Below are 14,495 nucleotides of genomic sequence, written 5' to 3'. Positions count from 1 at the left end.
TATGGGGATAAAAGAAGGTATATCAAATGAAACATCAGCAGGCACTTACTAGGAACTTGTCATGAGCCCAAAATTGTGGCAGGTAATGGTCACAGAAGCCAGGTGAGCTTCTTTAACTCAGGAGCTGCATGATTGAGTCTCTTCTGCACCTGGCTCTTTCCCTGAGGTCTTTAAACATAAACAACCATTAGCAAAATGACTATAACTTAATTAAAAATAATGATAATAATAAAGGCCACTTGGGTAGCTTTTTAGAAGTTTGACTAGAATATACTTAATTATGGTTTCCATTATATTTGTTCTGCCTGGAGTTTGCTGAGATTCTAAGATTCACCCATAAATTGAAGAAAAATTTGGCCATTATTTCTTTAAATATTTTCTTCTGCACCCATGTTACTCTTCTTTTGCTTGTTTAAAAATGTATTTGGTATAGGGTCTCACTGCAAAGCTTGGACTCATAGTGATCCTCCTGTTCTCAGCCTCCCAAATACTGGGATTATAGGAATGCGCCACTATGCCCAATCTTGGTGGCCAGCTCAGCATGCCCAGGGGTGGGGCCAGTGTGGTATGTGGTGCAGGGATCCAACCCTGGTCCTTGTGCTTGCCTAAGCAGGTGCTTAGTCCACTGAGCTATCTTGCCAGCCCACTCTCCTGTTCCTGGAACTCCAATTACACATATGTTTGTCCAGTGTGTATCATCACATCGGTCCCTTGGGCCAAGTTTGGTTTTCTTAATTCCTTTTTTTTCCCTTGTGTCTCAAAATATAGATAATTTCTATTGATTATCCATCCAGTTCACTCACTTTTTGCTTTGCTGTTTCCATCTTCATTGAGTTTATTCAATAAATTTCCCCTTTGTTGCTTTTTAATTATAGAATTTTACCTTTGCACCTATTCTGGTTTGAGTCTAGCTGTCACCCCCAAAGCCTCATGCAGTCATGGGGTGGCTTCTAGAGTTTGTGATTGAGTCATGGGGCAGTGCTGGGATTATGGGGGTGAGCACTACACCCACCCTGGGGCAGGCAACCCACACAACATAAGAGAGGGAAGGAGGCTTGTTCCGTGTGCCTTCCTTTTGCTCTTGATGCTTTCGCTGTTTTCCACTGCCATGAATTGCTGCGCTCTGCCATGGGCCACACTGCCTTGGAGGCAGCCAAGTATGTACTGAAACCTCCACAAACTGTGATCGAATGAACCTTTCTTTTCCTAAGTTTGGGCATCAGGTATTTTGTCTCAACAATGAGAGAGCAGTCACTAAAATGGTACCCTTTTGTAATTTTCACTTATTGTGGAATTCTCTTCCCTCGTTAACACCATACACTCATTCATCTCAGTGAATATGTTTTCCTTTCATTTAAGCATCTATATGACAGCTGTTTTAAAATTCTTGTCTACAAAGGCCAACAACTGAAAACTCTCATTTCTGTCTCCTATTGATTGCTTTTTTGACTATGTATGATACTTCCCTATGTCTTTATATAGCTAGAAATGACACTTTCATGGTTTTTTTATACATCTAGTGATTTTTATGAATATTTGAGATGGGTAATATGTTGTAGCGACTCCAGATTCTGTCATCTTCCTAAGAGTGTTAATTCTTCAGCAGACAGTTCAGTCCCTGGCCGAGCTCCATGTCAGCTTAATTTCATTCACTGATGCAGAGTGATTGAAAACCCAAACCCTTCAACCTCAAGTGCCATTCAACCTTCAGAGTTTGTCGGGCCTTCATGTGAGGCTGTTTTAGGACAGATCTGGAGTATGTATCATGGGCATATCCCTCCATGGTGAGGTTCTCCCTTGTGGTTGCCTTCCTGGGTCCTGAGCTGGCTGTTCAGGTGGTAATGAAATGTTGGCGGATCTCTCCAATGTGGCACGGCAGAACTCCAGCCTCCTGCGCCACCGTGTCCCCAGGACCTATAACCCTGCAGCATCTGTCTTTTGCTTTCAGTCCCATAGCAGCTGCTAACTGACACACCTTGGGGCTTTCACCCAGTGTCTGCACAGCCTTGTCCTAAGCCAGGGACACACAAATGGCACAACACAAACTCCCAGTGCTTGTCTGCCTAGCTGCCTCCTCTTTGATGTTCCACCACATCACTTCAGCTGCCTGAATTCTGATCTGCTGTCTGCCATGTTAGCTCAGTGGGACTGCTGTCGCCGGATCGGGGCAGTGGCACTGTCCTGTTTGCTTGGACTCTTAACCCTTTGTGAGGCAGAAGGAAACACTGCTCTGGCCGAAAGACAAAACAACATGGCTTCAATTCTTTCAAGGTCTTACTCCTGTGCGGCTTTATGTCTATATTACAAAACAATGTTTTTTATGTTTTTGTCTAGTTGTAAACTGTGCTTATGGTGGAAGGGCTGGTCAGGTGCCTGTTAATCCAAAATAGCTGGAGATGTAAGCTTGCTTGACTTTTCAAATGAGTGATTCTCATTTTGTTAAATATCTTATATTATAGAATATAGTATTATTTAATATGGTATATGTTTATTTGTTATTAACTTATTGACATCTTGTTATATGTCAGGCACAGTAGTAGTTGGGGAAAGGAAAGGTACTAGAATATTTTTAATATATTTAGAAAATAACAGCCAAAGAAATTGTAGAATCAAAGGGAATTTCTCATACAATGCCCCCATTTTAAACATGTTCAAGCCTAAACCTAAAAGGTAATATAATTTGACATGGCCACACAGCTGCTAACGTCAGAAGAAGAACTAGCTTAGCATATTTCCCACTAAATCTAAAATTTGTGGAGTTTTAAAACTAAGCATAATGGTTGGAGATGTTTCTTTCTATGTGATCAGTGCCAAAATGTGATCAGTGTGATCAGGGACTTTGATCGAAGTCCCTATTGATGTATTAGTAATTTAATCCAGAAGGAAAAAATAAGTAATTTTGGGATCCTAAGAACATTTTCTTTCAGTATCTCCAAAAGAATAACCTCCAATGTGGGGTCACCATGAGTTCACAGTGATGAAAAGGCTTTATTCTTTGTGACTTTCCACCTTAAGAGCAGCCAAGAAAGAGGAGGCTACGAGTTGCCTCGGTAGTTGGTTCACTTGCCACCAAGAACATGGAGAAACCCTTCAGTTTTCCTAAAAGCTGTACCATTTATGTTTCTGAAGAAAGGCATGACAGTCTGTGATGAGAACAACTAAACCACCATGCCCTCCCATTTAACCTGTATACCAGGTATGTCCCATCAGGAACCCCTGTCCTGGGTTTGGGCCTTCAAGAATTATACCAAAGGAGACCAGGTGTGGTGGTGCATGCCTGTAGTATCAGCACTCAAGAGGCTGAGGCAGGAGGATCCTTTGATTTTGAGCCCATCCTGGGCTACAAAGAGACCTCAAGGCCAGCCTGAGGTTCATAGTGCGACCCTGTTTCAAAAATATTAAAAAAAAAAAAAAAAAAAAAAGAATTTTGCCAAAAGGGAGTTACCAACCCTCTAGAATACGTCTATGCATTAGAAGATTCTGATGCCTACTTCTGGGGTAAAGGCGAGGAAAAATTATGTACAACGAGGAGACTTCCCTACGTGTCTTCTTCTGTGAGAAGTTCAGGCTACTTTTGGTTTGAGAAGTGGCAGGTGTGATCATTTGGATCGCTTGTCCCAAAGAGGACAGTTAGACATGCTGGAAATAAATGTTCTGGTTTTTAAAACTTAGAAAAGATACCTGATAGGAATAAACATGAATCCTCTGGAGAAAGATTATCAGCATCAAAGTTGTTAAATTGTTTTGGAAGACAGTTTTGTGTAAATTAGATTTAACAAAATAGCCATACAAGAAGACAGAATTAATGAATAAAAATAGGCGGAAACTATCGTCAATAGAAACAAAACCATAGGGATCCAAATACTAAAATTAATCAGATATGAAACTAAAAATGACTATAATTTCTATATTTAAAGAGACCAATAGAAGGATTAATAATTACTCTGAAAATCAAAAGATATGGAAAAGAACCAAATCTGTATTTTAGAAATAAAGAATGCAACTCCTAAACTGCAAAATGCAGCGGAGGGATTTAAAAGAACTTGGCATAGGCAAAAACAGAATTATTGAACTCTAGAGAAGGTAGAGAAAAAAAAAACAAAAAACACTTCAGACAGAAGCACAGAGCATCAAAGACTGAGAAATACAGAAAAGAATATAAAAGTTTGGGGAACAAGTAGATGCTGAATTTCATAAAATAATCCTTCCATATCTTGGATGGACATGATTTTTCATCTTTGTGGTAAATTGCATTTTAACTTGGTATTAAAGGTTTAGTGATTGTCTTGGATGGAAGGGGCAGGAGCAAGGCTTCGTTAGCTCTAATATTGCCCCCAGTGATGTTTACATGGCTGTTTGTCTTGAGAATTACATATTAGAACATCTCTGTTTTCTTTAGCTTCCTATATGTATATAAGAAAAATTGGACAATTTTTTTCAAAAAGGTTTAGAAAACAAAGCAAGAAAAGGCATTGGCTCAGGATGCTAGGGCATGGGCAGGGGCTAAGAGATTGGCTCCTATTCTGCCTATAAGGAAAACATGTGACATGTTATCAACTGTGAGGCTGCAGAAAAGACAAACATCATCCAGTTGTCCCCAGTGAATTAGAGCTGTCTTGAGAAATATGCTCTTGAGGCATGTGGACACCATCTGGCCAGGGGGGCAGAGGCATGACCGGTAGCATCGTCTGCCATGGCATGGGGCTGTAGCAGTGGCCCACGTGCCAGCGTAGATGCCATTTTTGCCTGGATGGTTGCTAAGGAGAAGTCCTAGCTTAGCCTTTAACTCAGTCCTACCAGTGGCCAGGTGTGTAGAGTTGGATGAGCCGTCAGTCTTAGCTCCATGTGTTTGTATTTGTGAAGCTAGAGGCTGATTCAATGGAAGGGTTATGTGAAGTGTTAACACAGGGCCCAGCACTTCCAAGTCCTCAGGAAGAAGCAGCAAGATTTATCATTGCTGTTTGCTTTCCCTTGCCTGGTCTCCATGCTTCCATATTTAATTTTCGCCTAATATCAGGATTTTCTTGATGTCTTTTTTCTCTGAGCATCTTTTTCTGACCTACAAGCTAGTAGAAGCATCTGGTAGGCTTGTGGAGAAGTGGCACTTGGACTTGCAAGGGCAAAGGAAATAGTACTGGGTGCCAAGTGAGTGGACTGAATGAATTTTCAGAGAGAACACAGCATACGTGTTTGTTGGACAGGTGGTTAGAGGGCCACACAAAGGGTCAAAGACTAACCAAATACAAGGGCAGAAAGGAGCTCCCCCACCCCATGGACCCAGCCCACATGTCCATTCCTCTGGAATGGTTTGTATTCTCCCAGGTTAAGGTAGTCTTGCTCTGTATTATACCTCTTAAGCTCTTCGGGACAGTTCTTAGGCAGGGCATCACCTGATTTTGCAATTAGCTTTGCTACGTTTGCCTCCCATCTGGTTGAAAACTCACTGGCAGTAGCTGCATGTTTTGTGTCTCTGTGATAGTCTCCAGATCCAAAGAGATCTGAAGGAAAGGAGGGAGGAAAGGAGGAAAGGAATGAATTATGGAGGTGGAGAAGATCTAAGACTGTACGCTGTCCCTGGAACAAGGAGAGAAGAAAGTCCCAAGGGGCAAGAATGGCAAAAAGCTACCAAAAAAACTCTGGCCAAGGCAAAGGTGAGGGTTGGGCAGAGAGAGGCCATGAGTCACCTGGGGAGAGGCGGCTTGGTAAGAATGTCAATGACAGAGACCGTACTGCTGAGAGAAAATCCACGCTGCACCACTCACACCTCTGAAGTCGCAACACTGGATCAGTCACCAGGCTCTGTGGCTCTGATGCAGAGCTTTTATGGCTGCTACAAGGGGCAGCCAGCATCATTTACCCTCCCTGGTGTGCAGAAGAGACGTAGGTCTCCCTCTCTTGCCATCTGCAGTGACTATGTGCTCATAATAAAATAAGTATGAAAAATCTAATAAACATATTTTATGGTCACACCAGTTAGTGTGTTTTCTAGGTCCAATGCTGGCTTTGATGCTTTTCTGAATGCAGATTAGCTGGAAGGATGGGGTGACAGGATCACCCCACTCTCTGCATCTCAGGACCCCAACAAACTAGATAATATGGCTGAGTCTCCAGGCTGACTGGGTGCTCTGGGGCCTTGAATCTCAAAATGAAGATGAAAATGTAGTTAGAAATGAAGAGCGCACCTACCCTAAGGAACTGGATCTGAACCTGTGCTTTACTAAGTTCCCAGGAGACAGGCGGGCAGATTCCCCTGAAAAGTTCCAGCCAACAGCCTGGCCACACTTGTGACAAAAATGGCCATCACTTAAAAAGAACTTACTATGGGCTAGACATTCTGAGCACTTAAATGAACTTGTTCAGTCCTTAAAACAATGCTATGAGGCAGGCACTGTTATACTCGGCCGGGGACAAGTATCTGAGAAGCGTAGAGCTAGGACTCATTGCAGTCATTTGGCTCCCACCTTCCAGGGAGATCTGCAAGTGCTTCAGAGGTATCCAGCGGGTGGCAGTGAGGGATGGCAGAACCATCCATAGCGGCCCCTGGGGAAGAGCATGCTACAGTCTAAATATACCTGTTTCTCTCCATTGGGAAGGGAGAGGGCCACCAACAGTATTTTCCTAGGATACAAAGCCCCATTCTAGCCTCCCCTCCTAGGAGGGAGAGCTTGGTGCCTTGTCTGCTCTTCCTTGAAGTCAGGGTCACACTCCCAGGGTGACAGGTCCAGGGACAACATGGGCTTACTGGACAGGAAAGAGCAGTATACTCTCCTTGAACATCTGCTTAAAGGGAAATATGTCCCCTCCATGTGGCTTCCAGATCTGAGCTGAGGACTCTGCAAGGAAGCTTAGAATTTGCACACTATCCAGTGACTCCCATTTTGTTGGAATTTGGTTAAAAGTTTGTTGGAAACATGGAAGTCTAAACTCGATTTGCTAAGCTTAGGCCCTCGGTCAACCACCGTGTAGCCAGTTAGATCTCTGGGTTAGAATGTCATGTCCGCATCCTGTACAGCAGTTAACCACTAGGAAGAATGTGTTAATTATTGAAACTGTCCTACCAATTTGATTTGAAATTGTCTCATTGCTATTTGTTTCTCAGTAAAATTATGGGAAAAAAAAGATCTCTGGGTTACAGAGCATGGTTTTCTGCTTTCTTCTCAGCAGTGGAGCCGCGGCTTTACGCTACCTGTACACCCCAAGGTTGCGCTTCAGGTAGATAGCCAGGGCCTGGCCCCCGGCCCATTCCATACTGGGCTACATCTTCTGCATGCCTGCCTCAAGCACGGCAGGGTCTGTGGCAGCAGCTCCTCGGAGGCCCTGACTGCATCCATTGTGGGGCTGTCACATTTAGAAGAATGTTTCCCAAGTCTGGGGCGGCTGAGTGTGTCTTCTCCATGAGGCCTTTTCTGTTGTTTACCTCTCAAAAGGTGCCACAACTCTGTCTGCAATTGGATTGTGTCTTGGTCACTTTTCTCATTGCTGGGACAAAATACTCCACATCCACAAGTTAAAGGAGGAAAGTTTATTTCAGCTCACAGTTTGTAGAGGCTTCAGTCTGTAATTGGCTGGCTTCAAGGCAGGGTGGCACATGGCAGAGGGACATGGCAGGAGGCAAGAGGCAGCAAACAGCAAGCATACCTTTCCTTTTTATGCCATTGTGACTATGGTGCTTTGGGGGCTACTGCCCACACCCAGGGCGGGGCTTCCACTATCCATACCCAGAGCGATGCTAAACCATGAATGGAGTAATTTATTGCCACACACCCTTAATTCCAGTATTGCATCCCTAGATCTAACCAGCTGGGAGAAGCCCCACTTACAAGTGCATAGGGCTTTGGGAGGTCATCTAGACAAAAACCACAATAGAGAGGGTGTGGTTAAGGTGGTCTCCCCAAAATGCCTTCAGAAAAGTACATTACAGTGGTCCTTCGGTTCACAAATTTAATTTTTTCCGCCATTCTGGTCACAGAATTCATTCCACAACTCTGATTGCAGCCAGAATGCAAGCGTGTACTTACCGTTTTCTTCCAATAAATTTTTTGAGCAGAAAGAAGCAGGAGAAAGCCATGGCACTCAGCACAGATGTCTCCTCAGCCATACAGGCCACCTTGCTCACCTGGGACCACAGGCCCCTCCTTCTGTGGGACCTCCAGACACCACTTCACCTCCCCTCCCTACACAGTGGGTGGCCCATGGAACAGACCGCAGGTAGTCCCCTCAGTGAAATTGGAGGTGTGGAGTCAGGTGACTCCCAAGTCCCATTATGACCAACTTTAGAGTCCATGCATAGAGAGTATACAACCACCCTGCCTTACCTGCTTCCTGTTGATGGGCCAAAATGCCAGACACAAGTTCAAGGAGGAGAGGTTCATTCTGGCTCACAGTTTATAGAGATTTCAGGCCATCATTGGCTGGCTCTGGGGCAGGGTAGCATGGCAGAGGAGAAGCAGTCCATGGCATGGCAGACAGGAAGCCAAGAGAGGGCACATGGGAGGGAGGAGGGAGACAGACCCCTCCAGGCCACTGCCCCAGTGACCCACTTTCTCCAACCAGGCTTCACCTCCCAACATAACATTTAGCTATAAGCTCATCTGTGGACCAACCCGCTGGTACGCATCACACACCCGTGATCCATTCAGCTCCCAAAAGCCCCACGTATGAGCACATGAAGCTTAAGGGGACATGTAGATGTAACCCATAACATAGCCTCACCCTAAACCCAAACTTCTCCTTCACACTGAATAATTCCAGTCCAATGTCAGGAAAACAATAAAAATGACCAAGGAGGCTTGGTGACAAAAGCCACAGGAAACAATGCTAAGGGTAGGAATCAACATCTGTCTGCACAATGAAGCCAGGTAACACTGGCAAAGGTCTCCAATTTTGGAGTCTTTTGCTCATTTTTCTTTTCCCTTCTGACACGAAATTACTTAAAATGTGAGTTCAAAGAAGGAAATATGGAGTAAATCTTTTGGAAATAACAGAGCCCTTACATCGCGCTCTGGTGCAGATGACATTTCTACACGTTACCTGTTAGCCCTGGTAGGTTTTTCATTTTCCTCCTTTCTCAGACTCTGGCTTACAAAGTCATTTTCCAACTCCTTCCTGACATTATCCCTGGGGCCTTGAACAGAGTGATTTATCACCAAAGCAAGGCTTGGCCGGATGCGCCTTTATAAAGCAGAAGTGTACGATCTGTCCCCAGTCTCGGATGCACTGGTGGACTGTCCGTAACAGCACTGGAGGCCTCAGCTGTAGCCATCCTAGGCGTCTACAGGTTAATCTCCACAGAGCCTTCCTCCAAGGTGCTGCACTGGCCTTCTGTAACTGCTGGTTTCTCTTCATCTTTTAAGGAAAGATAGGATGACTTACATACACAGATCCTCTCAAACATGAAATTTTCACATTGGTTGAGAAAAAGGGCAAGCGCCTCTGTGGAGAGCCTCGCCACCACATAATGCCAGATAAATCCATCACTGTCCTTCTCCTCCTAGCATATAATCATGCCACTTCCCAGAGACCTTGTCCTTAGTTAGTCTTCTCATTGCTGGGACAAAATACCCAACACCTAAAGTTAAGGGAGAAAAGGTTCTGTTTCAGCTCACAGTTTGTACAGGTTTCAGTCCCTACTTGGCTGACTCTGAGGCAGGGTAACATGGTAGAGGAGCATCTCAGAGAAGAAGGAGTCCATGACGTGGCAAGCAGAAGGCAATGAGCAGCAGGCCTCCCTTTCCCTTTTTATCACATCCAGGCTACAAGCCTTTTGGGTGCTGCTGCCTGTACCCAGGGTGGTCTTTCTCATTTTCTACATCCAGATCTTTACTAGACCAACTTAATTGTCACAGGCCCTAATCCAGCATCACACACCAGTGATCCAGCTGCCTCCCAAAAGCCTCAGTTAGGACTCCGCGAGGCTTTGGCAGGGGTGTCTAGATAGAACCCATAGTAGCACTAGCTCCCTGGAAGGTCTTCCCAGCATCCAGGCACCTTAAGAGTATCTCCATCCACCAAGAAGAGGTTACCTGATAAAATGCAGAGTAGCAGAGACTGGACTTATAAATTATGTGCTTTTGATCCTTGTGTGAAACTGCATGTTCTGAATTTTCCAAGAATCATTTTTGTGCCAAATGTTCTTTCCTACTGTCCCTACATTTGTCAGGTCTCATGGCCTGACTTAGGGCTAGGACAATGGTTTAGCACCATCTGTGGTTCAGTGATCATGACTTAGCGAGGCATTTCATAGCAGTGGCTTCACCAGGATTATCAAGGGCTTACTTTCTTCTACCAAAATGGGCGGATGGCCCTGAGGAAGGGTCTGAAATGGCTTATCAGCGCAAACATGGCCTAGCTGGAAAGAACACCTATCTAGGTGGAAAAATGATGTGTTTCTATTTTAAAACATGGGCTGGGAGCTGTTTCTTAGATAACTGTGAATTCATCCCAAGAAGAATCTAGTAAATATCCAGGGGCCCCAAGAGCCAAATCCCACATGAGCCATGGAGAGAAGGGATTGGGGGCCCCTGCCTTCTTCGCACGACGACCTGGCTTGCGCTGTGCTGGTGCTTGCTCTTTCCACTTCCCAGCAGATGCCGGAAGTACAGATGTTGCTCTACGGGCACAGATCCTGGAGGCCAAGGGACCTCTCCAAGAGGTAGCAGAGGAACGTAGTACACTACTGCAGCCCACAGGCTCTGGAGGCCCCGTCCCACCCCTCAGCAGCTATGTACCCATGCGGAGGTCACTCCCCCCACCGACCCACTTTTCTCATCTGTAAACTGTGGTTAGTGGTAGTACCTCCTTTCCTGGGTTGCTGACAGGAGGAAACAGGACAATCCAAGCTAAATGTCATTGGCTGGGCCTGGTCCACAGGGAGTCTTTAGAATATGTTAGTGAGTTTCCAGGGTCTTTTGTGTCCCACAAAAATCCTGAATCTTTGCCAAGCCCCGCCTCAAGAGCTTAGTTAAGGCCTGAATACCACTAAGGATAGGGAAACCACTACTTCTTAAAACACCCATCTATCTTCTGGTAGGTATGTTTCTTATAAAACTTTTATTTGAGTTAACCTCAGTCTTTCCTGGATTCTGTCATGTTGGTTTTAGTTCCACCCATGGTTTGTATAGAAATCATCTTCCTCAGAATAGCAGTTCAAATCACGTGACCATCGTTAGCGGCACAAATCCTGCCTTTTCCTGACAAAACGTCTTCAGTGTCTTCTAGTGATCTGCGAATGGTGTGGTTTCCAACCCCTTCATCGCTGTGGCTTCTGTCCCACCCCCCCAGGCACCCTGCGCTCCCACATGGGCTGTAGCTCCATATGTGTTCAGTCTGAGTCAGTGCCTGACACAAAGACAAGAAGCTGAGGTGAGACTCGGGGTGCCTGCAGGCAGGTGAAAGCGCTCCAGGCAGGGAGACCAGGGCACTGCGCTGCAGAGGCAGGAAGCTGGACACCTCCAGATGGTCAGCTCACGGCTGGAGGATGCGTCGTAGGAGCTCAAGCCAGGAAGGAGACGAGTCTGACCTGAGGGGACAGGGACTCACTGGAGCACTTGCAGAAGTGGCAGCCTGCTGTGTGTCCTTTCGTAAGAGCCACATAACTGTAGCGTGAAGATAGGGCGAACCTGGAAATGGGGAGGCCAGTTCACCAAATAGCAGAAACCAAAAGAAGAGAGAGGGGGGAAAATGAGCGACGCATCAGAATGTCCAAAATGTATAGCAAGAGGCTCACAGATGTTGCCTTTGGACTATGAGACAATGAGGGATCGCCATTTGTTTTTGGTTTCCCTATGTTTTCTGGGTTTTCTTTAATAAGGATTTTTTTTTCTTTTTCTCTGTCATTAGCATGTATTATTTATGTAGTAAAATAAATTATGCACAGCTCAAGATAGTTCAAACTCACACCAGCAGGACTTGGAAACTGATTGGAGGGAGGAGCCTGGGAAATCTGGTGCTTTGCCCTGGTGCTCAGGTGGGTGATGTGGCCACCTAAGGAGACGGCACAGGAGGAGCAGGGCGCTGTGGGAACCCTGACTGCGTAGCCGAACGCTGAGGCAAAGCCCACAGGCTGCTGTGACTTTTATTTGGTTTCTTCCAGGCCTTCACATGGCCTGTCTCCACCCTGAAGGACCCAGCGCTCACTTGGCCCTTCTGCACTGGCCTGGATATTAGCCTCCACCTCAGCGAAGCCCGCTGACACCCTGCAATAAAGACAGCACTGATTCAGGTGACAAGTTTGTCCCTGTTTCGAAAAATACTTACTGAGTGCCCACAAAGGAGAGGAATTGGTTCTAGGAAGATGGATAACTGAGGAAACGTTTCCAGTCTGGGAGCGTAGGGAAGGAGGAAGCCTAGGAAAGAGAGACGCAGGAGCTGAGAGCTGATGGATGTAGAGGAGGGAATCAGGAGAGGCACGCAGGCTGCGGCAGCGGTGTGTGTGTGGCAGCCCTGGGCTGGGGTTAGTGAGCTCCTTACCCATGAGGCTGCCTTCTGAGAGGTGCACTGTCGGCTGATCTCTCCATCCATGACATCCTGCAGTGCACGAGCACATACTTTCAGTTGCAAGGGTCAGTCACTCCGGGTGGCCTCTCGACACAGCCAAGAGATGTGAACACAGGTGCAGGAAAGAGGCCCCGGCCAATGTCACATGGCGGACAGTTTTTACAACAGGAGCGCACTCTGAAATAATGGCAGAAGTATAATAAATATGTATAATAAATACAAAACCCAGGCACATCGTTGTTCATCATTATCAAGCATCATGTGATTCATAAACGTACGCGTGTTACGTTTTGTACGACTGGCAGTGCAGTAGACATGCTTACACTAGTGTCACCACAAGCATGTGAGCAATGATGTTATGGCAACTGCAGTGTCACAAGAGGATAGAAATTTTGCAGCTCCCTGTGGGATCGTTGTACACATGGGATCCATCGTTAACTGAAACGCTGGTCTGTGTTGCGTGACTATATTGCATATTTGAGCCTATGACAAAGGGTCTGTAGGACTGGAATCCAGGGAGAGGGAGAGCTGGAAGGGAGTGGAAGAGTGGGCAGGGCACTGGGGAGTACAAGAGGAGCCTTGGCCTTGTCCTAGGAGTGAAGCAAGCCTGAGGTGGCCTTCTGACCAGCCCTGCTGGTGGCACGCTGAAGGAGTCTCCGTGCCCAGGTCTCCTTTGTCTGCCCCAACCCATCTCCTGCCCTTTGAGGCTGTGACACTGAAGGTCACCATGACCCCTTGTTCATGGGTAGCTCCTACAACAGATGGGGGGCTTCTTTCCCCTACCTGTGAGGAGCCCTTAGAAACACTCCCCCCATACAACCGCCTTCAAAGTTGCTTCACAGCCCAACTTCCTTCATGGCTTCTCATACTTTAACACTAATGTGTGTGCAACTTGCTAATTAATGGAATCATTTGGATCTGAAAACATCTCGTTCTAATGGGAAGCTGCCAAGCACTCTCATTAGTTCACAGGTAAAATTACTCCAGCTTTTCTTTTTTCACCCTTTTCTTCCCAGCTTAACTTAATAGCTGCTGAGAATTCTTCTGATCAGACTTGGGAAAACCATCCCAGCAGGGCCCAGGGCACTGAGGACTGCCTTGGGGTCAGGGTGAGAGTGGTACAGCCTTGGTGTATCCAGCAGAGAGGGCAAAGGATAAATCAAAGTTGGGGATTTTGCTCCCCGAGAGATGGAAGGGCCTCTGTGGTCGCAGGAGAGAGCATGGGGCAGTGGGGAGGTCAGGAGAAGCCACCCAAAGTGACTCGTGTGTGGGACTAAGAGGGGGCATCCTATTGTATGTGTCCCAAAGGTAGCCCACAGGGTGATTGCTGCCGATCTGGCCTAGGTGGAAAGAAGAAAGAGCTCCCTAATCTCCTCTTCTCTCCTGGGCTGGAAGACGTGGTACCCTCACTATTGGCAGAAAGCTCCCAGGTGACATCTTGGAGCTAGATGTGACCTGAGTGTGCTCTGCTGTCACCCACCTTGCAGCCACTCGCTCAGGAAGCCCTGTGAGTCGTCTTGGAATGATGAGCATTTTTTGGTGTTATTTATGGGTCCTTCTCCCCAGTAGACAATAGTACAAACCTCTGAATATACTGAGAAAACTCATGAACTTTTTTTTCACTTCATCCTTTTTTCCTTTGATGGGATCTGGATCCTTTTCAAAAAAAAAAAATTTTTTTAACCACAGTAAAATATTTCTAACAAAGTTCATGATTTTCAACATTTCTAAGTGCATGATTCAGTGACACAAATCTCCTCCTGTGGTGCATTCAGCACCATCATCCATCTCCAGACCATCTATCTCCCTCCCAGACTGAAGTGCCGGCCTGTTGAACAGGATGTGCCCCTCCTCATGGCTTTTGAATGGAAAGTATAGCATGACTGGTAGGACTCTGATGGGAACTCGAGCCACTCAGTCCCTAGAGTTCTTGCCCCACCTCAGTTAGAAGGTCACAACACCCAGCTGTGTCCTGGTGGCGTGTCAGTTTCATCACCAGA

At 46.1% G+C, this 14,495-nt stretch overlaps 1 protein-coding gene across 36 annotated transcripts in view; it reads left to right on the top strand.

Moving 5' to 3' along the window:
- Nucleotides 1-14,495, top strand: part of Cacna1c (calcium voltage-gated channel subunit alpha1 C) — a 752,474-nt gene that overhangs the window by 521,003 nt on the left and 216,976 nt on the right. The gene's annotated exons all lie outside the window — the stretch shown is intronic.

This window comes from Octodon degus, unplaced genomic scaffold (assembly GCF_000260255.1).
Source record: "Octodon degus isolate 3935 unplaced genomic scaffold, OctDeg1.0 scaffold00104, whole genome shotgun sequence".
NCBI classification, from domain to species: Eukaryota; Metazoa; Chordata; class Mammalia; order Rodentia; family Octodontidae; genus Octodon; species Octodon degus.
This window is presented reverse-complemented; position numbering and strand designations above follow the sequence as displayed.